Source organism: Engystomops pustulosus, chromosome 5 (assembly GCF_040894005.1).
Source record: "Engystomops pustulosus chromosome 5, aEngPut4.maternal, whole genome shotgun sequence".
In the NCBI taxonomy this organism is placed as follows: Eukaryota; Metazoa; Chordata; class Amphibia; order Anura; family Leptodactylidae; genus Engystomops; species Engystomops pustulosus.
Window position 1 is genome coordinate 125,546,876 of NC_092415.1, and position 26,310 is coordinate 125,573,185.

Here is a 26,310-nt window from a genome sequence, read left to right on the forward strand (position 1 = left end):
GTCTCTGCAGGGATTTGTGAGACAACGTAGAAGTCCTGACAGGCAGTGGATGAAGGACCTGCATGCAATGTGAGGAACAATCCGGACCCCAACGGAGAATCTCTCCAGAAGACCAGTCCAGAACAGGGGCATGAAGCTGCAGCCAGGGGAGACCCAGCAGTAGAGCAGATGTGCTTTGGGGCAGCACAAAAAAAGAAAGTCTCTCTTGATGTAGGGCACCAACTTGCAGAAGCAGGGGCTCCGTGCGAAACCAGATGGGCACGGAGAGAATCTGACCATTGACCGAGGCAATGGACAATGGCTTCTCGAGACGAACCACCAGGAAGTGATGCTTAGAGACCAAGGCTGCATCCACAAAGTTCGCTGTAGAGCCTGAATCCAGGAAGGCAGAAACCTGGATCTGGGTACCGGTGCCAGCGCTGAGGAGCACGGGAAGAGTCAGACGTGGAGAAGCTGTACTTACAACTAGGGACACTTCTCCCAAGAAGCCTAGGTGCTGGCGTTTCCCGGACATTGAGGACGGACAGGACAGGAACTGATGAAGTGCTCTGGGCTGGCACAGTACAGACAGAGGTTCTCCTGTCGTCGTCTTGAACGCTCCTGTAGAGAGAGCCGAATTCTGTCCACCTGCATAGGTTCCTCAGCAGACAATTCAGGCGAAGGCTGGAGAGGTCTTTGAAAGGCAGGAGCCAGGCGAGGAAAATGTCTTACCCGGGCTTGAGGGTGCTCGGTGCGGAGTTCCTCGGCGCGTTCCTTGAACCGAACATCAATCCGAGTGGCCAGAGTGATAAGACCACTCAGAGTTGACGGCAGGTCCCGAGCAGCCAGAGCGTCCTTAACCTGCGCAGAGAGTCCCTTCTTAAAGGTAGCGATGAGGGCATACTCTCCCACAGACGAGCTGCCTTGGCGCAGGTTCAGTAAAGCAGTCTCGGCAGAAGAGGCCCGTGCAGGTTCCTCAAATACGGCCCGGAACTCTGCCAGAAAAGCCGTGAGAGTAGTCGTGACTGGGTCGCCTCTATCCCAAAGAGGGGTAGCCCAGGCCAGAGCTTTCCCGGAGAGGAGACTGACGAAGAATGCCACCTTAGACCCCCCCGAGACAAATTGCGAAGGCATGAGCTCTATTTGCAGAGAGCACTGAGTTATAAAGCCCCGGCAATCCTTGGGGTCTCCGTCAAACTTGCTGGGCATAGACAGCCGAAGTCGGGGTTCAGCGGCAGGAGGACAGACCGGAACGGCAGGGGTCGCTGGAGCGGGCACAGGAGCCTGTTGCTGTTGCTGGGTGGCTAGCAGCTGTTGCAGCATGGTGGTGACTTGATCCAGCTGTTCACGCTGAGCGGCAATCTCCCGGGATTGCTGGACCACAATGGCGGCAAAGTTGGGACGAGTAGGAAGCGGAACCTCGGCGGGATCCATGGCCGGATCTTACTGTCAGGATCAGTGGATCCTCTGGACCACCGCGGGAGATGTAACTAGCCAACACCCGGAACCGGAGCCTAGCGGCACCTGGTATTCACCAGAGCCCGCCGCAAAGCGGGTTGGACTTGATGCGGCAGGATACCACTAGGTCGTTCCCAGGTGTGACTAGCCCACGGTGGCAGCCGAGGTTGAGGTACCTTAGCGGATGACAATCTCGTAGACAGGTCCAGGCACAGGGTCAGGGCAGGCGGCAGAGATGCAACGTCAGGTCCAAGTCCGGGGTCAGCAACAGGAGGTCCAGGCAGAAGGGGACGGGAACACAGGCACAGGAACACAGCAACACGGAGGAACACGGGAAACACAGGACTTGGGAGCGGAGACACACAGGAACGCAGGAATACACAGGAACGCAGGAAAACGCAGGAAAACACAGGAACGCAGGAATACTCGCTTGGAAGCTTTCTCTAAGGCTATGAGGCACAAAGATCCGGCAAGGGTCACAGGAAGGGGAAGAAACTTATAGCAGGCCAGCGCCAATTATTGGCGCGCTGGCCCTTTAAATCTAAGAGTGACGGCGCGCGCGCGCCCTAGGAGACGGGGACGCGTGCGCCGAGCTGCGGGAGCCAGGGAGGACATCGCGGGAGCCAGGGAAGGTGAGCGGGACCCGGGACCGGGGGCAGCAGCAGCAACACGGGTACGCCCGCGATCCGAGACAGCGATCGCGGGTGCACCCGTGACACCCAGTTGATATTCTGATCATATTTTCTTCTAAATCACTGTAAGTGGGGCAGTTCAAACAAGCATAATAAGGACTTATCCAGTCCGCATGCATAAGTAAATCATTTTCCGTTAATTCTGTATCATTTAACTGTATGCATAACAGTTGAGTCCATACTGCAACAGGAGTTGGTACAGCGACCAAACAAGTTTCCAGGATATTGCTGGAATATACATTTTTCAGGCAAAAGTCTGTCACATTCAGTACTCGAGCTAGGTGCAGCCACATGTTCTCCTTCGTTCTCCATAGATCTCTCTCCCACTCTCTTGCTCCTCGACTTAGGTTGTTCTCGGACCAGCTGGGGGGTGGATAGGGCTCACAATAGCAGCACCACAAGATATCCGATGAGGATTTATTGGGATCCGAGCCTAATAGGAGATAGAAATTACTCACGTTAGTACACATTATTGGCTGGGGTGTACTGATACTGAGTTGCACCCGGTGCCATAATTACTTCAGCTGGTGTGGGAGAATCTTGGGATGTTTTACACATACTTTGCTCCATCTGAGTGTCCAAAACCTCAGGACCTTATACAGTCAGGAGTGTAGGAGCCTCTCCTTTAGCTAGGGTGATTTTTGGTATGACAAGACTAGCAATTATTCTATCTTCTCTCCCTCCTGAATTCTCAATGCTTCTATAAAATCACACTAATTTCACCTCAGTAATCAACATCCATTACCTCATTACTTACCTGTACACCACGTAAACTCAAGCTGGATGGTCCCAGGATTATATCTTGAGTTCCCCTGGGATTCTGTATTACTTCACATGGATTGTTTTTGTAGCTCTAGGGATTTCAACAAGTTTCATGTTTAATTTTCCTATCACAAGTGGATTAACTTTCACAAATTTTACTTCAAAAGCAAACTTCCTGTCATGCAGCTGCAACTGCATAGCCTTTAAAATGTCTATATCTATAATATATTCAGGGACTGGGACTAGAACAATTAACAATAGTACAATAAAACATTACTATTTGACAGGAAGATTTCCTATTTTTAGCCAGATTTTTGTTCAAATGCCTATGATTTTCTGATACCAAGCACTGTAATAGTCACTTTTTGCCCAGAGTGTTTGCTTAGATTTCCATAAATAAATGTAGCCTCTGCCCAATATCTACTTATGCAAAATACATTTCAATAATTTTTGTGTCTTTAATCAATTAGCAAATTTACATGGGGTCTGGCATTCTACACTTCTACACCGTGGGCTTGGGTAATCTGTCAGTCATATAACTCCTGGGAAGAATTTTCCCAAAACAACCCCCCTTTCTCCTGAGCCTTGTAATCGGATAACAGTGCCTTCACTTCTTTAAACAAGTTAGTAGCTTGGGCATGATTTAGAAGAGTTGTTTGCTCTCTTCTGACAATTGGTTTGGCAATTAACTGCGGAGGGTCTATGATTGTATCAGAGGGATCTTCCCAATCATCATTCCCCTTTGAATCACCTGAGTCGTCCTGATCCATAGAAAAGAACACTGAGGCATCAAGTTGGGAAGAGTTACAATCACCTGTCAAAGCCACCCTGTGCTTCTTTATCTTCCCTCGCCGCTTTCTGTACTTATATCGGGCTGCCCTTACAAATGTCTCTTCTGACACATTGTTATACAGAAACACTTTGTCAGCCAACATCTGCTGCTGATATCTATGCATAGTTTCCTGAGACTGTAGGGTTAACAGCGGCTGTTCTATTTCACAGACAAGATTCTGTAAAAGCATTTTCTCCTCATGCTGCTTCCAGCATTCTGGAATCAGAATCCACACATTGCTTTCACTGATCTGCACTTTTTCTAAACACTGTACAACATCTACCGGGCTACAATTAGTTAACTGTTCCTTCCAGTTTTCACTTAATCCAGTAGTTTCAGTAATTAAAATTGAGTAAGGAGCCTGCTCCCAACCCGAAATACACTTAAACATTTTACTCATGATCATTTTTCTTAATTCTATAAATAGAAATCCTTGCCAGACTACGCCAAAAATGTGTTGCAAAGAGAAACAGGTTCTTTGGATTTCGTGTTATAGAACAAGAAAAATTACACAGTCAACAATATTTAAAAAGGTTTATTGCAATACAAAAGTACATAAAGAGTTAAATAAAATGTAATTCTCACAACACTGTCAACTTTCATTGATGAGCTCCGGCACACAAATCTTCACGGGCTTATCAACTTACAACACTGTCCAGCATCATTGATGACCTTCCGGCATGTAGGGATCTTCACGGACTATCACCAAGCAGTAGAATGACAGGTATTGACAGGTAACATCAAGTTTGTTCTCCAGGCGTCCCACAGAGATACAAACTGCAACAGTATATAGCTAGCTTTCAAATCTATTCTGTAAGTCTATTGTATTCTCTTCTGTTCTATCCTATAGTCTGCCGCTAGGTGATAGTCCCGAGTTTTTATACCCTATGTCTGCGTCACCAAACTATGTGGAAAAACATGTGTATGCACATGTGTTTCCCATCATCCTCCCAATGGTATAGTTTCCCATGGAAGTGGCCAATTTCCACTGGAAAGCATCCCAAAAGTTGGACGCATACAGGAAATATGTGATATATATATAACAGTGTCAAATGAGGATAAGCTATGTTGCAACTTGGGTTCATTCATAGTTGAAATAAGGTTACATGAACTGTCTTTTATAGAGAAGACATGTTGTATCTTCGACTTCATTTTGGTTTTCCATTACAACACAGTATATGCATATATCCAATAATACACAATATATATACACATATACACAGTATATACATATATACCCAGTATATGCACAGTATATACACAGTATATGCATATATCCAATAATACACAGTATATACATATATACACAGTATATACACATATACACAGTATATGCATATATCCAATAATACACAATATATACACATATACACAGTATATACATATATACACAGTATATGCACATATCCAATAATACACAGTATATACATATATACACAGTATATACATATATACACATATACACAGTATATGTATATATCCAATAATGCACAATATATACACATATACACAGTATATACATATATACACAGCATATGCATATATCCAATAATACACAGTATATACATATATACACAGTATATACATATATACACATATAAACAGTATATGCATATATCCAATAATACACAATATATACACATATACACAGTATATACATATATACACATATACACAGAATATACATATATACACAGTATATACACACACACATAAATACATATGTATATACTTACCTTTTCAGATGTTTTGGGCCTGTATGGGTGACCACCCGGCCGTGGCTTGAGTCGGGTGTTCAGGTTGGTGTTCTGGCGGGTAGGTGGGTGATCGGATGGGTTCGTCCACGGGGGGATGTGGGGGGTAGAAGTTTGGTACGTTGCTTGTTCGCCCGGGGGGGGATTGGGGGAGTCAGGCGGGTGCCAGTTCTGCCGCGCAGGGGGTCTTAGCTTGTTCGGTCGCGGGGGGGGGGGGTAGGGGTGTTTGCGTGAGTGAAGGTTGGGAGTCGGACGGCAGCTTGTTCGGCCGCGCGGGGGATTGTGCACGTGGGTGCTTGTTCGGCCGCAGGGGCGGGTGTTTGGTTACTCGGACGGTTGCTTATGTTGCCGGGGGTGGGGGGGCGTTGTACACTGGGATGTGGAGTGCGGAGGAGGGGCAACTGTCCACAATGTTAGCGGCCGGCTCCAGCATGCAGGGGGATGGCCAGGAGGTCAACTGTGCCGGGGGCGGGCGGCCAGCTCACAGAGGGAGGGGGCGGCCAGCTCACGGAGGGGGCAGATTTAGGAGTGGACACAGAGGTAGGGGCATCCCCGGGCCCCGTAGCAACCGCTACGGCTGCTACGGCGGTTGTTACGCCACTGCCCAAAGAGATTGAACCAGTTTAAAAAACGAAAGAGGAAAAATGTCCTAAATGCAACCTAATTGATGCAGACCTGGTGCATATGCTCTGACGGTGTCCAAAGCTACATATTTGGAGAAAGTTATAAATATATTAGAGTTGATATTTTGTTGTAATATCCCAACAAATGAAAGAGTTTGCATTTTGGGCTCAAAACTAGGAGTGATTGGTTCGCCATGTGGTGTGCTATATGTAATGAAGGGATTACTAATGGCAAGAAAGCTAATTCTATTTAAGTGGAAAAATAAAGACATTCCAGGATTGCAAGAGGGGGAAGTAAAATGGATTTACTACTGTATGCGGAGCAGCAGGAAGGGATAGGAGAAGCAGAAAAGCTAACGAAAGCCTGGTTCGAAAGGCCGCGTCTAGACACAGATCAATCTGAATTAGTGGAAGTGTCATAAAGACTTGGTAGAATTCAAGACTGGGAAAATATGAATTAATCTGTTGATAATTCCTAAGTAATATACTACTTTACAAAGTTCATTGTCAACCACCTGGGGAGGGTATGGGAGGGTATATAAAGAAAATAATCAGATATTATGTAGCAGGGTAAGAATAATTAGATATAATCATGTTGTGGTTTCATGTTATTAAAGAATGGATATAACTAGGCATGATATAATGAGGTTTTGCGATCAACCCTGTATGAATTTAAGAATATGTTTTATATAGTGGATGTAATTTTGTAAAAAATTTTAAAAACTGTTACAAATCAAACAACTGGATATTCTGGGTAATAGGCACAGAGAAGCTCTTAGTAGCTACTGTTCACTAGTGCAGTAGATGTTTTTTATTCCAGAGTTTGTCAGACTACGTATTTCGGGTCTTATTACAAAGGAACCCAGGCTTTGCAGTAGGCATTACTTTTAGAATCTTGTTCATTGCATACCTGCACAATAAATGAGATTAGCAACATTTTATTATTTCCACAGTCATCTGAGCACATATTTTCAGATTATACTACTATATATCTACTATAGTGTGCCATGTCTCAATTTGTTTTATATTCCAAGTCATGTTAGCCATTGCTGCCTGTTCAACACAAATTTTTTAACCTGTTTTAAACGAAAAACAGTATGTTTGGATTTTGCAGAAGGGGTTTTTAAGATAAGATAAAATAAGATAATCCTTTATTAGTCCCACAGTGGGGAAATTCACAGCGTTACAGCAGCAGAGAGGGTACATAGAGTGAAGTACAAAACAATGACAACAACAATATTAGGGATAAATGAACAAAAAGAAAAGGGGGATAAAAAGACAAAAAAAGAGACAAGCAATGATCGGCAGTTTGATGTTTAGTCTGTGGATGGGACCTGCAGGGACTGGTTAGGTGGGGGGCGCAGGTTACTTCTGTTTGGGCCTTGTTTGTTGAACAGCCTGATGGCAGCGGGGAGGAATGACTTACGATAACGCTCCCTCTCACACTTGGGGTGAAGCAGTCGGTCACTGAATGTGCTCCCCAATGCCACCACAGTCTCATGCAAGGGATGGGAGCTATTCTCCAGAATAGACTTCAACTTACACAGTGTTCTCCTCTCAGCTACCACCTGCACTGTGTCAAGAGGACCCCCCAGGACAGAACTGGCTTTCCTAATCAGTTTGTCCAGTCTGCTCCTCTCCCTAGCTGAGATGCTGCTTCCCCAACAGACTATGCCAAAGAAGATGGCTGGTACCACTACAGAGTTGAAGAAGGTCTGGAATGGCAGTGGAATGTCAATAACTGTTCTGCAGTGAACCCAGAGGAGTAAATTGAAGGGGTGCAGAGGATACAGTGGCAACAGGGCCCAAGAGGCTTAGGGGTCCCATAAGGTGTCACTTTTACATATGAGAAGACTAGTATTATAAACCATACATTACAGTCAGAGGCTGGCTGTATAGTAAAGGGGGCTGGCAAGCTGTATAGTAAAGCGGGTTGGCTGGCTGTATACTAAAGGAGGCTTGCTGTATACTAAAGGGAGCTGGCTGTATGCTAAAGGGGGCTGACTGGCTGTATACTAAAGGGGGCTGGCTGTATACTACAGGTGGTTGGCTTGCTGTATACTACAGGGGGCTGGCTGTATACTACAGGGGGCTGGCTGTATGCTACTGGGGGCTGGCAAGCTGTATACTACTGGGAGCTGGCAGGCTATATACTACTGGGGACTTGCTGGCTATATACTACTGGGGGCTTGCTGGTTATATACTACTGGGGGCTTGCTGGTTATATACTACTGGGGGGGTGGCTGGCTATATACTGGGAGTCTGTGACCAATGCATTTCCCACTCTCGTCTTATACTTGAGTCAATAGGTTCTCCCAGTTTTTGGTGGTAAAATTAGGGGCCTTGGCTTATACTTGGGTCGATTTATACTCCAGTATATACAGTAGGTGTAAAAAGGATGTGAAAGCATGAATGGCTTAGGAATACGTAAACAGTTCCCGCTTACCTAGAAGGTGTGCATTGTAAAGAACTGTTGACCATTGCTTGGCTATTTGCAGAGAAAAGCTCTTTAAACAATACAGTACTGTATGGATTTTTCTACAGTCATGGCCAAAAGTTTTGAGAATGATACAAATGTTAATTTTTACAAAGTCTACTGCATCAGATTTTATAATGGCAATTGCATACACTCCAGAATGTTATAAAGAGTGATCAGCCTAACAGCAATTAATTGCAAAGTCAATATTTACCTGGAAAATGAACTTTTTCCCCCAAAACACATTTTAACTTCATTGCAGGCCTGCCTTAAAAGGAGCAGCTAACATCATTTCAGTGTTTGCTCCATTAACACAGGTGTGGGTGTTGATGAGGACAGGGCTGGAGATCAATCTGTCATGATTAAGTAAGAATCACACCACTGCACACTTTAAAAGGAGGTTTGTGCTTGGTATCATTGTTTCTATTCTGTTAACCGTGGTTATCTCTAAAGAAACACGTGCAGTCATCATTGCACTTCACAAAACTGGCCTACCATGGAAGAGTATCGCAGCTAGAAAGATTGCACCTCAGTCAACAGTCTATCGCATCATCAAGGAATTCAAGGAGAGAGGTTCCATTGTTGCCAAAAGGCTCCAGGGCGCCCAAGAAGGACCAGCAAGTGCCAGGACCATCTCTTAAATGTGTTTCAGCTTCGGGATGGGCTACCAGCAGTGCAGAGCTTGCTCAGGAATGGCAGCAGGCAGGTGTGAGTGCATCTGCACGCACTGTGAGGCGGAGACTCTTGGAGTATGGCCTGGTATCAAGGAGGGCAGCAAAGAAGACACTTCTCTCCATAAAAAAACAGCTTGTTCGGAGAAGACAAGGTGAGCGATACCACCAGTCTTGTCTCTTGCCAACTGTAAACCATTCAAGTGTGGGGTTGCTTCTCAGCCAAGGGAATCTCTTTCACAGTCTTGCCTTAAAACACATCCATGAATAAAGAATGGTGACAAAATGCAAGCATTTATTGTGCAAGAATGGACTGCTATCAGTCAGGATTTGGTCCAGAATTTGATTTAGAGCATGCCAGGGAGAATTGCAGAGGTCCTGAAGAAGGATCAACACTGCAAATATTGACTTGCTGCATTAACTCATTCTGTCAATAAAAGCTTTTGTTACTCATAATTAGAGATGAGCGAGCACTAAAATGCTCGGGTACTCGTTATTCGAGACAAACTTTTCCCGATGCTCGAGTGCTCGTCTCGAATAACGAGCCCCATTGAAGTCAATGGGAGACTCGAGCATTTTTCAAGGGGACCAAGGCTCTGCACAGGGAAGCTTGGCCAAACACCTGGGAACCTCAGAAAAGGATGGAAACACCACGGAAATGGACAGGAAACAGCAGGGGCAGCATGCATGGATGCCTCTAAGGCTGCTGAATCGCACCATTATGCCAAAATTATGGGCAACAGCATGGCCATGACAGAGTGACCGAATGAGGCTAGATAGCATCTAAAACATCCAATAATTGACCCTGACACTATAGGGGACGGCATGCAGAGGCAGCGGCAGCAGTGGCAGGCTAGAGAGTCTCATGGCGACATACCCTAAATGGACTCAGGTTTCACCAAAGGAGGTGAAATGATTTCCTATGTGAACAAAAGGTTGACGGTATATTTAGTCGATAACACAGCATGGTGTCGACATAGTGACCAAGTTCCATAACGTATCTGGTGAAACACCCGAAAAATGAGCCTGACACAGCTCTTTTGATAAGGGGACGACATGTGGAGGCAGCCATGGAGACGACTTCCATGATTAAGAGCGACAGTATGGGGCATTCATATTGCGCTGCTATGATTGCAACTTCAGGTCTCCAGCATGGCGGCGACAGATGGGCCGAGTTCCACTATGTATCTGGTGAAACACCTGAAAATTCTGCCTGACACAGCTCGTTTGATAAGGGGATGATGTGCTGCATATCCTCTCGTGCTCCAGCGTCTGGGGTATAGAGAGTTGAAATGAGACATTGGTGGACGCTGTGGAGGATCGTGGAGGCAAAATGGACAGGAAACAGCAGGGGCAGCATGCATGGATGCCTCTGAGGCTGCCTAATCTTGGGATGGAGCTGGCGGTCCACTGCCAGGCGAGCTTTCGCCTGTCCAAGCCCCTGTCTCTCGGCTCCTCCCCACCCAAAATGGGCCTGGGGGCCAGAAGCGTTTACTTTGAAAAAATTATAATTTTCAAAGCAGGCCGGGTCGTTTGAATATTTCACCTAGGAATAATGGAATAGCATAGTGGTTCTATTTTTAATTGTTTTTACGGAAATGGTTCCATGATTAAGAGCGACAGTATGGGGCATCCATATTGCGCTGCTATGATTGCAACTTCAGGTCTCCAGCATGGCGGCGACAGATGGGCCGCGTTCCACTATGTATCTGGTGAAACACCTGAAAATTCTGCCTGACACAGCTCGTTTGATAAGGGGACGATGTATGGAGGCAGTGAACTAGTAGTAGATTAAAGGTGCTGCAGTTAAAACTATGTTAGTTGGATCTTGAGATGGAGCTGGCGCTCCGCTGCCAGGCGAGCTTTCGCCAATCCAAGCCCCTGTCTCTAGGCTACTCCCCAAACAGCACTTCTAAGAACCTTTTGTATAAGATCAAGTGTAGTAGCGTTCTTATAAGTTTAGGATATGGCGGGTGAGGGGAATGTAAACAGATGCGCAAGAAGCGCTGAAATAATATTGGTAAATGATAAAAGTTTGCCAGTATATTTTGTGGATTACACAGCAGGGTGGCGACAAAGTTAACAAGTTTGATGTGGAAGCCATGAAAACAACCCAAAATTCTGCCCGACACAGCTCGTTTGATAAGGGGACGATGTATGGAGGCAGTGAACTAGTAGTAGATTAAAGGTGCTGCAGTTAAAACTATGTTAGTTGGATCTTGAGATGGAGCTGGCGCTCCGCAGCCATGCGAGCTTTCGCCAATCCAAGCCCTTGTCTCTAGGCTACTCCCCAAACAGCACTTCTAAGAACCTTTTGTATAAGATCAAGTGTAGTAGCGTTCTTATAAGTTTAGGATATGGCGGGTGAGGGGAATGTAAACAGATATAAGTAATATTGGTACATGATAAAAGTTTGCCAGTATATTTTGTGGATTACACAGCAGGGTGGCGACAAAGTTAACAAGTTTGATGTGGAATCCATGAAAACAACCCAAAATTCTGCCTGACACAGTTCGTTTGATAAGGAGACCATGTATGGAGGCAGCTATATGGACGACTTTTGGAGGCAGCTATGGCGATGACGTGTGGAGGTAGCAATGGAGACAACGTGTGGAGCCAGCTAAAAAGACGACATGTGGAGGCTGCTATGGAGACAATTTAATTTGGATAGTGCTTGTATGTGGCAGTCCAAAAAAGTTTTCAAACCAGAGGAGCAGGTAGGTGGTCCTCCAGAAAAATTAAATAAATTGAGTGCCTGTATGTGGCAGTCCAAAAAAGTTTTCAAACCAGAGGAGCAGGTAGGTGGTCCTCCAGAAAAATTAAATAGATTTAGTGCCTGTATGTGGCACTCCCAAAAATTGTTTAAAACAGAGGACCGGGTAGGTGGCCCTCCAGAAAAATTAAATACATAGAGTACTATAGCTAGAGCCAGTTGGCCCTGGCAAAAATAGCCAGTTTCCTATGCTTTAGTGTACAAAGAGGAGGAGAAGGAGGACAATGAGGAGGAGGAGTGCATACATTATTCAGGTTGAGCTTCTTTCACCTGTTGGAGAATGAAAATCCGGAGAAATCCAGGCTTTATTCATCTTGATAAGCATCAGCCTGTCAGCGCTGTCAGTCGACAGGCGTGTACGCTTATCGGTGATGATGCCACCAGCTGCACTGAAAACCCGCTCGGACAACACGCTAGCGGCAGGGCAGGCAAGAACCTCCAAGGCGTACAGCGCCAGTTCGTGCCACATGTCCAGCTTTGAAACCCAGTAGTTGTAGGGAGCTGTGTGATCATTTAGGACGATGGTATGGTCAGCTATGTACTCCCTCACCATCTTTCTGTAAAGATCAGCCCTACTCTGCCGAGACTGGGGACAGGTGACAGTGTCTTGCTGGGGTGACATAAAACTGGCAAAGGCCTTGTAAAGCGTACCCCTGCCAGTGCTGGACAAGCTGCCTGCTCGACTACTCTACCTCGCTACTTGTCCCGCAGAAGTACGCCCTCTGCCGCTAGCACTGTCAGAAGGGAAATACTGTTTCAGCTTGTGCACCAGGGCCTGCTGGTATTCATGCATTCTCACACTCCTTTCCTCTCCAGGGATGAGAGTGGAAAGATTTTGCTTGTACCGTGGGTCCAGGAGAGTGAATACCCAGTAATCGGTGCTGGAATAAATTCTTTGAACGCGAGGGTCACGGGATAGGCAGCCTAGCATGAAATCTGCCATATGCGCCAGAGTCCCAACGCGCAAAAATTCACTCCCCTCACTGGCCTGACTGCCCATTTCCTCCTCCTCCAACTCCTCCAACTCCTCTTCTTCTGCCCATACACGCTGAACAGTGAAGGACTGAACAATGGTCCCCTCTTTTGTCTCGCCAACATTCTCCTCCTCTTCCTCCTCATCCTCCTCCACCTCCTCCAATATGCGCTGAGAAACAGACCTAAGGGTGCTTTGGCTATCAACAAGGGAATCTTCTTCCCCCGTCTCTTGTGACGAGCGCAAAGCTTCCGACTTCATGCTGACCAGAGATTTTTTCAACAGCCCAAGCAGCGGGATGGTGAGGCTGATGATGGCGGCATTGCCACTGACCATCTGTGTTGACTCCTCAAAGTTACTCAGCACCTGACAGATATCAGACATCCACGTCCAGTCCTCATTGTAGACTTGAGGAAGCTGACTGACCTGACTACCAGTTCTGGTGGAAGTTGACATCTGGCAGTCTACAATCGCTCTGTGCTGCTGGTAAACTCTGGATAACATGGTTAATGTTGAATTCCACCTCATGGGCACGTCGCACAACAGTCGGTGAGCGGGCAGTTGGAGGCGGCGCTGCGCTGCCCTGAGAGTGGCAGCATCTGTGCTGGACTTCCTGAAATGCGCACAGATGCGGCGCACCTTTGTGAGCAAATCAGACAGATTGGGGTATGTCTTGAGGAAACGCTGAACTATGAGATTTAACACATGGGCCAGGCATGGCACATGTGTCAGTCTGCCGAGTTGCAGAGCCGCCACCAGGTTACGGCCGTTGTCACACACAACCATGCCTGGCTTCAGGTTCAGCGGTGCCAGCCACAGATCCGTCTGCGCCGTGATGCCCTGTAATAGCTCTTGGGCGGTGTGCCTTTTATCGCCTAGGCTCAGCAGTTTGAGCACCGCCTGCTGTCGCTTAGCAATGGCACTGCTGCTGTGCCTAGAGCTACCGACTGATGGCGCCATGCCCACGGATGGTAATTCGGAGGAGGAGGAGGTGGAAGAGGGGTAGGAGGAGGAGGAAGCATAGTAGGCCTTTGAGACCTGGACCGAGGTAGGCCCCGCAATCCTCGGCGTTGGCAGTATATGAGCAGCCCCAGGGTCAGACTCGGTCCAAGCCTCCACCAAGTTAACCCAATGTGCCGTCAGCGATATATAGTGGCCCTGCCCGGCAGCACTCATCCACGTGTCCGTGGTCAGGTGGACCTTGTCAGAAACGGCGTTGGTCAGGGCACGGATGATGTTCTCTGACACGTGCTTGTGCAGGGCTGGGACGGCACATCGGGAAAAGTAGTGGCGGCTGGGGACCGAATACCGAGGGGCGGCCGCCGCCATGAGGTTTTGAAAGGCCTCGGTCTCTACCAGCCTATAGGGCAGCATCTCCAGGCTAAGCAACTTGGAGATGTGGACATTGAGGGCTTGGGCGTGTGGGTGGGTTGCGCTATACTTCCTTTTGCGCTCCAGTGTCTGGGGTATGGAGAGCTGAACGCTGGTGGATGTTGTGGAGGATCGTGGAGGCGAAGATGGGATTTTCGCACGGGAGGTGTTTGGGCCGTGGTCCTGGGCAGGGGGCTGACTAGCAGATGACACAGGGGAAGGAGCAGTGGTGTGCCCGGCCGGAGGTGAACGGGCTTGGTGCCATTGAGTGGGGTGTTTAGCATTCATATGCCTGCGCATACTGGTGGTAGTTAAGCTAGTAGTGGTGGAACCCCTGCTGATCCTGGTTTGGCAAAGGTTGCACACCACAGTCCGTCGGTCATCCGGTGTTTCTTTAAAGAACCTCCAGACTTCTGAAAATCTAGCCCTCGCCACGGGAGCTTGACTACGGGCAACATTTGGCGCTGATGCACCAGCTCTGGCCCTGCCTCTCCGTCTGGCCCCACCACTGCCTCTTCCAACCTGTTCTGCTATAGGACTCGCCTCCGTCTCAGAAGCACTGTGTTCACCCGGCCTATCAACCCAGCTTGGGTCTGTCACCTCATCATCCTCCGATCCCTCAGTCTCCTCCCCCCTCGGACTTCCTGCCCTGACAACAACTTCCCCTCTGTCTGACAACCGTGTCTCCTCATCGTCCGACACCTCTTTACACACTTCTTCCACTACGTCAATAATGTCATCATCACCCACAGACTGCGACTGGTGGAAAACCTGGGCATCGGAAAATTGCTCAGCAGCAACCGGACAAGTGGTTTGTGACTGTGGGAAGGGTCCAGAAAACAGTTCCTCAGAGTATGCCGCTTCAAAGGCCAAATTTTGCTGGGAGGGGGAAGACTGGGGGGAAGGAGGCTGAGGTGGAGGAGCCGGAGGAGTGCTGATTTCGGTGACATGGGTGGACTGCGTGGAAGACTGACTGGTGGACAAATGGCTAGAAGCATTGTCCGCAATCCACGACATCACCTCTTCGCACTGTTCTGGCCTCAACAGTGCTCTACCACGAGTCCCAGTAACTTGAGACATGATGAACCTAGGGAGTGTAGCTCTGCGGCGTTCCCCTGCTCCCTCATCAGCAGGTGGTGTCTCACCCCGCCCAGGACCACGGCCTCTGACCCCTGCAGTAGTTGGACGCCCACGCCCTCGTCCTCTACCCCTAGCCCTCGGGTTAAACATTTTCCAAATTAAAGTGTAAACTTTTAATTTTTTTTTTTTTTTGTGTTTATTTTTTTTTATTTTTTTTAACCAAAACGATGCTATCCTATTGCTATGGCTAGTTTCTAACCTACACTGACAGCACACAACTGGATTTTGTGCTTTGCAAGATGAGTTTGAGCTATAAAATGAAATAAAGGTAAAAAAATAAAAATAAATCAGCAGACTCTGCCTAATTCTAATCAAACCCCTAATAAATTGTCCCACTTCGGTGTTTGAGGTGGATATGCGTGTCACTAAGAGCTAAACACAATGGTCGCAGGTCTCCCAGCAAATTCCTAACAATATGGTACTAGCTGCACTACTAATGCCAGCAAGCCCAGCCACAAGCAAACCAAAAAAAGGAAAATATAACGCTATTGTAGGCCTAAGTAAGCCGTTGGGGTTCTCCTATGGCTATTTTGTAGCCGACACTGAAAGCACACTGCTTTGCAAGAAGAGTTTGAGATATAAAATGAAATAAAGGTAAAAAAAAAAAAAAAATCAGCAGACTCTGCCTAATTCTAATCAAACCCCTAATAAATTGTCCCACTTCGGTGTTTGAGGTGGATATGCGTGTCACTAAGAGCTAAACACAAAGGTTGCAGGTCTCCCAGCAAATTCCTCACAATATGGTACTAGCTGCACTACTAATGCCAGCAAGCCCAGCCACAAGCAAACCAAAAAAAGGAAAATATAACGCTATTGTAGGCCTAAGTAAGCCGTTGGGGTTCTCCTATGGCTATTTTGTAGCCAACACTGAAAGCACACTGCTTTGCAAAAAGAGTTTGAGCTATAAAATGAAATAAAGGTAAAAAAAAAAAAAAATCAGCAGACTCTGCCTAATTCTAATCAAACCCCTAATAAATTGTCCCACTTCGGTGTTTGAGGTGGATATGCGTGTCACTAAGAGCTAAACACAAAGGTTGCAGGTCTCCCAGCAAATTCCTCACAATATGGTACTAGCTGCACTACTAATGCCAGCAAGCCCAGCCACAAGCAAACCAAAAAAAGGAAAATATAACGCTATTGTAGGCCTAAGTAAGCCGTTGGGGTTCTCCTATGGCTATTTTGTAGCCGACACTGAAAGCACACTGCTTTGCAAAAAGAGTTTGAGCTATAAAATGAAATAAAGGTAAAAAAAAAAAAATTAATCAGCAGACTCTGCCTAATTCTAATCAAACCCCTAATAAATTGTCCCACTTCAGTGTTTGAGGTGGATATGCGTGTCACTAAGAGCTAAACACAACGGTCGCAGGTCTCCCAGCAAATTCCTCACAATATGGTACTAGCTGCACTACTAATGCCAGCAAGCCCAGCCACAAGCAAACCAAAAAAAGGAAAATATAACGCTATTGTAGGCCTAAGTAAGCCGTTGGGGTTCTCCTATGGCTATTTTGTAGCCGACACTGAAAGCACACTGCTTTGCAAGATGAGTTTGAGCTATAAAATGAAATAAAGGTAAAAAAAATAAATAAATCAGCAGACTCTGCCTAATTCTAATCAAACCCCTAATAAATTGTCCCACTTCGGTGTTTGAGGTGGATATGCGTGTCACTAAGAGCTAAACACAACGGTCGCAGGTCTCCCAGCAAATTCCTCACAATATGGTACTAGCTGCACTACTAATGCCAGCAAGCCCAGCCACAAGCAAACCAAAAAAAGGAAAATATAACGCTATTGTAGGCCTAAGTAAGCCGTTGGGGTTCTCCTATGGCTATTTTGTAGCCGACACTGAAAGCACACTGCTTTGCAAGATGAGTTTGAGCTATAAAATGAAATAAAGGTAAAAAAAAAAAAAAATCAGCAGACTCTGCCTAATTCTAATCAAACCCCTAATAAATTGTCCCACTTTGGTGTTTGAGGTGGATATGTGTGTCACTAAGAGCTAAACACAACGGTAGCAGGTCCCCCTGCAAATTCCTCACAATATGGTACTAGCTGCACTACTAGTGCCAGCAAGCCCAGCCACAAGCAAATTAAAAAAAATGTATAACGTTATTGTAGCCCTAAGAAGGGCTGTTGGGTTCTTGTAGAATCACTCCTGCCTAACACTATTCTAATAGAACACCCTAACGCTTTCCCTCACCAGCAGCAGCTCTCTCCCTAGCGGCATCCAGACAGAATGATCCGAGCAGCGCGGGCAGGAGCTAGTCTATTCCAGGGTCACCTGATCTGGCCAGCCAACCACTGCTATCGACGTGTAAGGGTACCACGTCATGCTGGGTGGAGTGCAGAGTCTCCTGGCTTGTGATTGGCTCTGTTTCTGGCCGCCAAAAAGCAAAACGGCGGGAGATGCCATTTTCTCGAGCGGGCGAAGTATTCGTCCGAGCAACGAGCAGTTTCAAGTACGCTAATGCTCGAACGAGCATCAAGCTCGGACGAGTATGTTCGCTCATCTCTACTCACAATATGATTGCACTTGTATTTCTGTATGTAATAAAAATATCTGACACACACATAAAAACCAGAGGGCAACGGATCATGTGAAAATATAATATTTGTGTCATTCTCAAAACTTTTGACAATGACTGTGAGCAATGAGGCAGTCTGTGCACAACACAGTTTAGTGAACAGAATTCAACCAGATGTCAAACACTCATTATGGAAAAAATCTGAAGCGGAAATGGATTATTGATTTGAAGCATGTAACTTATTTGTTGCAGAGAGCAGGGTGTGAGGGAGACATGCTCTGGTCATTGTTGCAGCTTAGGATGCTGCAGCACCGAGAAGCTCTGGTAACACCACCAGAACACCACATTCTCATTGATACTCGCTCCTGACATTTTTATTTCCAGTCACTACGTCAAGTCTTTGTACCAGCAATATTACACGATCTGGGCGTTCAAGCAGTGCAATATCTCCTAAATACAAGAGGCATACAACTTAAAGAGCACAATGGTGGTCATTTACTAAGGGCCCGATTCGCATTTTCCCGACGTGTTACCCGAATATTTCTGATTTGCGACAATTTCCCCTGAATTGCCCCGGGTTTTTGGCGCACGCGATCGGATTGTGGCGCATCGACGCTGGCATGCACGCAACGGAAATCGGGGGCGTGGCCGAACGAAAACCCGATGGATTCGGAAAAAACACCGAATTTAAAACAAAAAATGTGTCGCGGAGCTTGCACTTATCTTCACTCAGCCCGGCTCGGTGTATTCCAGTGCATTCCAGGGAACTTCAGCGCAGACGTCGGAGGAACTGCCTTAAAGTAAAACCTACCACTTAGAATGGTCGGTGTAAGCAGTAAATACCGAGCACCAGCTCAGGATGAGCTGGTGCCGGTACTTACTTTCGTTAGTGTTATAAACCGCGGTATCGCAGTTTTAACACTTTTTAAACTCTAGAGCAGAAGAGGCTTCGGCGCTGCGTGCGGACGCCTACATAGGAAATGACGGAGACGTTGCGCGCGGACGGTCGCGCGCAGCGCCGAAGCCTCTTCTGCTCTAGAGTTTAAAAAGTGTTAAAACCGTGATACCGTGGTTTATAACACTAACGAAAGAAAGTACCGGCACCAGCTCACCCTGAGCTGGTGCTCGGTATTTACTGCTTACACCGACCATTCTAAGTGGTAGGTTTCCTTTAATAAATCCCGGCCGGACCCGAATCCAGTGCAGAGAACGCGCCGCTGGATCGCGAATGGACCGGGTAAGTAAATCTGCCCCAATGAGTTTGTGGTTGATTTAATTACCTTTGTACTAACAAACTATTTTCTATTTACCACCAAGTGAAGGAGACGGCAATTGGGGTGACTTGTGCACCCTCCTATGCCAACCACTTCTGTGGTTGGTGGGAGGATGTCATGGTTTTCTCAGAACATTTCCTCCTGTTTAGTAATTATATAGTATACCGGGGTCACTTTATAGACAACATACTGATCCTATGGGATGGTGATGAGACATGCTTTCATAACTTTGTGCTATAGCTATTACTTTGAGAATACTATTGGAAAGCGATGCATGACATTAGTAAGAAAAACTTTAACTTTCTCAACCTCACCCATTACATTGGTCAAGGGTGGGAGGTTACATTTAAAGGTTTTGCGAAAACCTACCCCCACTCAGTTTGCTATCTTGGCACAGCTGGCACCCCCATCTGTTCAGAAAGAACATTCCTGTGGGACAATACTTGAGAGCTAGGAGGAATTGCTATGAAGATTCTGTTTTCCAACAGGAATGTGATTTACTTTATAGATGCATTCAAACAAGAGGATACCCTAAAAGACATTTATAAAGGGCATATTCTAGATCCAAGAAATCAGAGAGAAGAGCTCTGATCCAGAATGAGAAATAAAAGACACGGACAGATACCATCAGATGCATAGGTACATTTGATGCATACACTCCAGAAATTTAAAACCTCCTTAAGAGATATTGGTGAAAGGTTGATACCCTATCCTTCTATTTCATACTGTAGGGGAAGGAACCATCACATGGGGGCTGCCGCTGTATGGAGAAGGCTCACAGGCTCAGCCACCTCTATACAATGTGGGTGTTTGCTGCATATTAAGACTGGTAACACCGGTTAACCTCTCGATGCCGGCAGTATTAAAAAGCCGGCGGCCCGTGGGCGCCGCAATATTGTCTTTGATTGTCGCTGCCCATGACACCATCAGGGAGCAGTGATCTCGTTTTAACCCATTTATTACAATGTGCAACAAAAAAAATAAAATTTCCCTAGAAAGTCATAAAGTCATCATTAGTCATTTCTGCGTACCAAAATGTCCAATCTATCAAAATATAACAATGGTTATTCCCGGCGTTTAACCCAGTAACAGTAAATAGTGCCCAAAGTCAAAGCCCATTTTTAGCCATTTTGCAAAATATAAAAAATTCAATAAAAAGTGATCAAAAGGCTGTCCTCAAAATGGCGCAAATTGTTACAACAAAAACAAGCCCTGAAACAGCTCTTTACATGGAAAAATAAAAAAAAGTTATAGATTTTTATAGACGGGGAGTAAAAATTGGAAATCAAATAAACGAAAAAGGGCCTCAGCGTTAAGGGGGTAAGGAGCATCTGGTTCATAGCCACTTTGCATCAGTAGAAACAAAGCGTAAATGGAGAATATGATTGGTTCCTTTTCATGCGGTACCTTTTCATATTCTTTCTGCCGTTATCTTCCTGAAATTAAAAATGTCACTAAGCCACTAAATGGAAAAGCTTTACTATCAATTGTCTTAATACAAATGTGGTCTGCATTGCATCGTGTTTATGCCCCAAATATGTGGGGAAAACTTTGCAACAATTTTGGGAAAGGATTTCTGGGCATCTGAACATAATTTCGAATGAGAAAGATGTACCTCTTTACGCAGATATTATGGCAACAACCTTATGGGATGATAAGAGCGTAGCCTAAGTATGCACTTATTCATTCCATACAACAACATTATTTACGGTACTCATATGATGCAAGTGAGGATTTCCACCTTTCAAGTCCAGTCAGAGGGCAGGCACCTTTACTTGAATGGCATGATATATCCAGCCAGAAGGTGGACAGTCATTACCCACTGTTTGGCATTGATATTACATGAAAGGGGTGGTACATGAGACTCTATGGGGTTTTGCAATGTTTTCGGGGATTGCGCCTCTGGGACATGTATTTAGTAGGCAATTGTGTTGTATACGATCGAATTGTGTCGCAATCGCGCCGGCTTTCATGCCACACAAATCCGGGGGCTGGCAATCGGATGATCCGACAGATTCTGAGAAATTGCGGGATTTAACTTAAATTGTGTCGCAAGCCATGCACTTACATACACCAGGAGGAAGATGGTGAACTCCGGAGGACCTGAGCGGGGAGTGACACATGCAGGATATCGGGCGCACGATCTTAGTGAATTGCATCAGACTGCCTGATCGGCAGAAACTCCATGTATGTGAACTCAAGCGGCCGGGTAAGTAAATGTGCCCCTATAAGTCTGAGACAAAGACACGCCCCTCCAGCAGTATAGCCCTTCCTCTAATGACACCAGCTTGTCTGGTGAAACATGTTGGGGGGCTCAAGCAGCCGCGTAAGTAAATGTGCCCCTATAAGTCTGAGACAAAGACACGCCCCTCCAGCAGTATAGCCCTTCCTCTAATGACACCAGCTTGTCTGGTGAAACATGTTGGGGGGCTCAAGCAGCCGGGTAAGTAAATGTGCCCCTATAAGTCTGAGACAAAGACACGCCCCTCCAGCAGTATAGCCCTTCCTCTAATGACGCCACCTTGTCTGGTGAAACATGTCGGGGGGCTGAATACATGTTGTGTGTTTAGTTGGCAGATAGGTCGGTTAAAGATTAGATTAGTTTGATAAGGAGGTGTAACAATGATTATAATACCGTGCTAGCAGCATGTGTTTTGGATTCAATATGGCTCTAGTAACACAGTAATTTACAGGAGATATCTGTTATGCATTGAATCCAAGTGTGCAGTTTAAATCCTGTGCCAAACCGTGCTCTGGCGCCATTTACTAACATTATATGTAAATGACCAGAAATAAAAAAAAATGAGAACCTGACATTCGAAAGGTTATACAAACAGAAACTACGGATATTAAACCAACACATTAGTAGATACACATGAGCATATGAGTGTATATTCTTCTGGCACCCCCTGGAGAAATTTATAAAATTTGAAAGCTAATATAGCCTATTTAATCCACTGCATATGTTGTCATTGTCCAACCTTGAGGCCAATATCAACTATACAAATACTATATTCATCTAATCTCTAGTGTAACACCACTTGAATCACCTTCTTACTTTGAGGAAAGCTATCTTGTTGTCTTAAATTTCTTTTCCAGTACACATGTTGATGTGGTCGTGTTATTGGAGCTCCATACCATCTATATACACCCTTTAACCTCTTAGCACTCTGTGTCGAATATATCAGAGCTGAGCCAGCATACAGCTCCGAGCTCCGATCGCAGGTGTTTAACTGGTTAAATACCATGGTCAGCGTGACTGCAGCACTTAAACTGCTTGCCAGGGGTCTCTCCCCAACAATCGGCCCCTCTGCACCGCCTTACAGGGGCGCCAATTGTTTCCTGATCGGACCTCAGGGCTTTTTTTGCAGCCAGTGCTTGTACAATCCCGTCTGTGAAGGGCTCTTAAAGGCACAGTGTCAGCCAAGCATGTGCAACAGTATTGCAGGGTATTATCAGATGATTGTTATTGTACTATCACCATGAGGAATGTTTTTAAAAATGTTGTAAAAAAATATAATATGAAAAAGGTCAAAATCCTAACACAATCTCAACACTGCATCCATAACGACCTGTAGAATAAATAAATAATTATTGACCCTGCACGATAAACACAGTAAAAAAAACTTAAAAACCTGTCAAAATTATGATTTTTACCTATTTTATCCCACATAAAATGCAATAAAAAGTGATTAAAGAAACATATCTAATCCAGAAGGACTACATGTTCCACAAAAAATATTAGGTTTTATTTTGAGAAATTTAGAAAAACATAAGAAAAAATACCTAAGTATGGTATCCCCATAATTGCATTGACCCATAGAATAAAAATAAGATGTTTCTTAGGCTTCAAAACCCAAAAAATAAAGTTAATAATCAATTACATAATTGCTTTTCTACCTCTCCACCCAAAACAAGTTAATGGGGCTTATTTACTAAGGGACAGGGATTTAGAAGGGGATTGTGGCTCATCGGATTTTGGCTCATCAGCAACGGCTTTCATGCGACAGAAATCAGGGGAAATCAGGAAGATGATAAACTCCAGCAGACCTGAGCGGGGAGCGACACATGCAGGATAACGGGCGCACGATGTAAGTGATCAGGAAACACGCAGGACGGGGTTTTCAACAATATGGGATGCCAACCCCAAAATGGTATCACTGGAAAATACATCTCATGCTGCAAAAAATTGCCCACGCATGGCCAACATATAGAAGAATTAAAATTGTATAGTCTACAAAAGGACGGCAATGTCCTAGCAGCTCCTGCTCATCTGCGGCTCGCTGTGCGCCCATACAACAAGTAACATTTACATGTGGTGTCTCTCTGTACTCAGGAGAAATTACATAACAAATTTTAAAATGGGTTTTCTCTTTTTATCTTTTGGAAATACGTAAATTTTATTGCTAAATGAATGTATAACTGACAAAATTAGACTATCCTAAATTTTATCTCCATTTTGATTTAATTACTTTTAAGATCTCAAGGGGTTAACACTCTTCCTAAGAAGCTATTTCTGATAGTCTGAGGGGTACGGATTTGAAAATGATTTATAGGTGGTTTATAATATTATATATTTCTAATTTCATCCAAAACAATAACGGTCCCCAAAAAAGCTAATTCTGGAATCTCCTTCAAAACATTCAAACTATGAAAATGTAAAGTAGACATATGGGAAATGGTTAAAACTATATGCCTATACACTATATACGAGATCATTTCAAATTTTGAAAATGGCAAATTGGATAAAAAAGTATCAGTTTAATTTTTTTTTTTTTTAAATAAACGCAAAACTTAGCCAAAATTATTACTACAATGAACTAAAACGTGAAGAAAAAACATTCTTAAAATGGCTTTAATAAGTAAAAGCTTTCAAAAGTTATAACCATATAAAGCGACTCATGTCACAAATCAAAAAATGGGGCTGAGTCTTGAGCTATAAATTGGCAAACCTCCTTAATACCATATACCGTATAGACTCGAGTATAAGCCGACCCAAGGGTGCAAAATGTTTTTATTTATTTTTTTAAACAACAATTTTTTATTTTGTCTTTGCATAGTTTACAAGTAAGCAGCCATAGAAAATAAGACAGTTTTACAATATTGTCTACACGCCGTCCGATACATATTTGTCACTTTTCACAATAGTACATCACAGTTATGCAAAGACAATGCATTTTTATTATCCTAAAAGGGTACAAAATTTTATCCCCAAAAAATAGGAAAACGTTTTGACTTGAGTACAAACCTAAGGTGAAAAATGTAGCAGTGACGCGCTAATAAAATGTCCTATAGTCTCCCCTCATCAATAAAATTTGCAGTAGTTTCCCCCTTCGATAAACACTTCCATTTGTCTCCCCTTATCAATAAAATGTCCACAGCCAAGTTCCCCCTTTAGTTTAATATACACAGTTGAGTGCCCCCTAAGTGTGATGTCCACAGCATTAGTTCCCCATAAAAAAAATAAAGTTAGTACTCTCTTAGTAGTCAGAAACCAGAGGAGGTGGTGCGGGGAGAAGAGGACGCTGGCAGAGCCCAAAAACGTGCTGTGGGGAGAAGCGGACGCTGGTTGACAGTGCCGGAGGTTGAGTACCAATTTTATTTTTTTATATAACTGAGTATAAGCCGAGTGGGGCTTTTTTAGCACAAGAATTGTGCTGAAAAACTTAGCTTATACCCGAGTATATATGGTATATATATTAGTAATATTTAGCAACTAACTCATCCTGTGTTTTTAATGAGCACATCTCCCTATTATATCATAGTATCATAGTGTCAGTACCTGTCCAATAAACAACGTAACCACAACCAGGCTTAGCGCTAGCTGTCAGACTAGGTAAGTGGTGGCGAACTCACCCTGCGACGTCCCTGCGGGCTAAGGCCCTGCCTAAAGGAGATAAACCGCCCTGATACGGGCGAACCCACTGTCAGGAACCTACCTGACGGTCCCTGAGCGACCCTACAAGATGACAGGGAAAACTTACTTCGTCTGGCAGCTGCTGGATGGTGGTGTGGACAGGTAACGGGAATACAGGTACAGACCAGTGTTCGCACTGGCGCACAGAAACCAACACAAGACTGAACAGGTAACCGTAATGCAGGAATAGACCAGTGTTTACACTGGTACAAGGAATACAAACACAGGACTGAGACAGGGACAAAACAACGGATATATACAGGTCTTCAGGCAGATAAAACACAGGTCAGATCCAGGTACAGGTACAGGAGGGATATGCACAGGTCAGGTCAAGATCAAACGGGTTATATACAGGTCAGGACAAGATCAAGCTTATTATATACAGGTCAGATACAGGCAGACAAACGGAGACAGGTAAAACTGAACTAGAAGCACAGGGAAGACAAGACTCAAAATAACCAGCAAGGTATGATGGGAATGGTCAGGTATATGAGGCCGATCCCGGACACGCCTCTAGCAGCACACTGGGGAAACTGTCAGGCTAGTAACCCTTGCTGGGCAGGACAGAAATGCAAGGAGCAGGTTGTGGCTCAGTTGATCCAAACACAAGCAGAAGGTCACGGTTCATACACAAATAAACGCCTCTATTCCGCCAACTACGGATAGAGCGACATAGGCACGGATGTTACACATAGTTTATACAGTTGAAAAAAGACACATGTCCATCAAGTTCAACCAAGAAAGGGAAGGGAATGGATGAGAAAGGGATTTAGGGGAACCATTCTAAATAACATATGTATCAATGTTATTTAGGTGTAAAAAGGCATCTAGACCATTCTTGAAGCTCTATGATGTCCCTACTGTGACCAGCACCTGAGGCAAGCTATTCCACAGATTTACAGTTCTCATAGTAAGTCCTGTCGCCTCTGGTCATCTTACCACCATCGTAGCCCAGCAGTCACAGCAGATTGCTGTGCAAGTCACCGCCATGTTGCAGCAATTGTTGGCTTCTGAGCAGCAACGTTAAGTTCCTGTGGCCCCTCCTGCTACTCTTGTTTGTCTACCTTCCACAGAACCTAGGCTGAGACTCTCC

The 26,310-nt window shown here is 45.1% G+C and overlaps 1 protein-coding gene and 1 long non-coding RNA gene across 3 annotated transcripts in view; one reads left to right on the forward strand and one right to left on the reverse strand.

Annotated features, from left to right (window-relative positions):
- Nucleotides 1-26,310, forward strand: part of FRRS1L (ferric chelate reductase 1 like) — a 356,361-nt gene that overhangs the window by 267,684 nt on the left and 62,367 nt on the right. The window lies entirely within an intron of this gene.
- LOC140134182 (uncharacterized) lies at nt 2,061-4,886 on the reverse strand. Its single transcript, XR_011856102.1, has 3 exons — nt 4,309-4,886; nt 2,887-2,982; nt 2,061-2,562 (listed from the first exon to the last, which is right to left on the reverse strand). It is a non-coding gene; the product is annotated as an uncharacterized lncRNA (long non-coding RNA).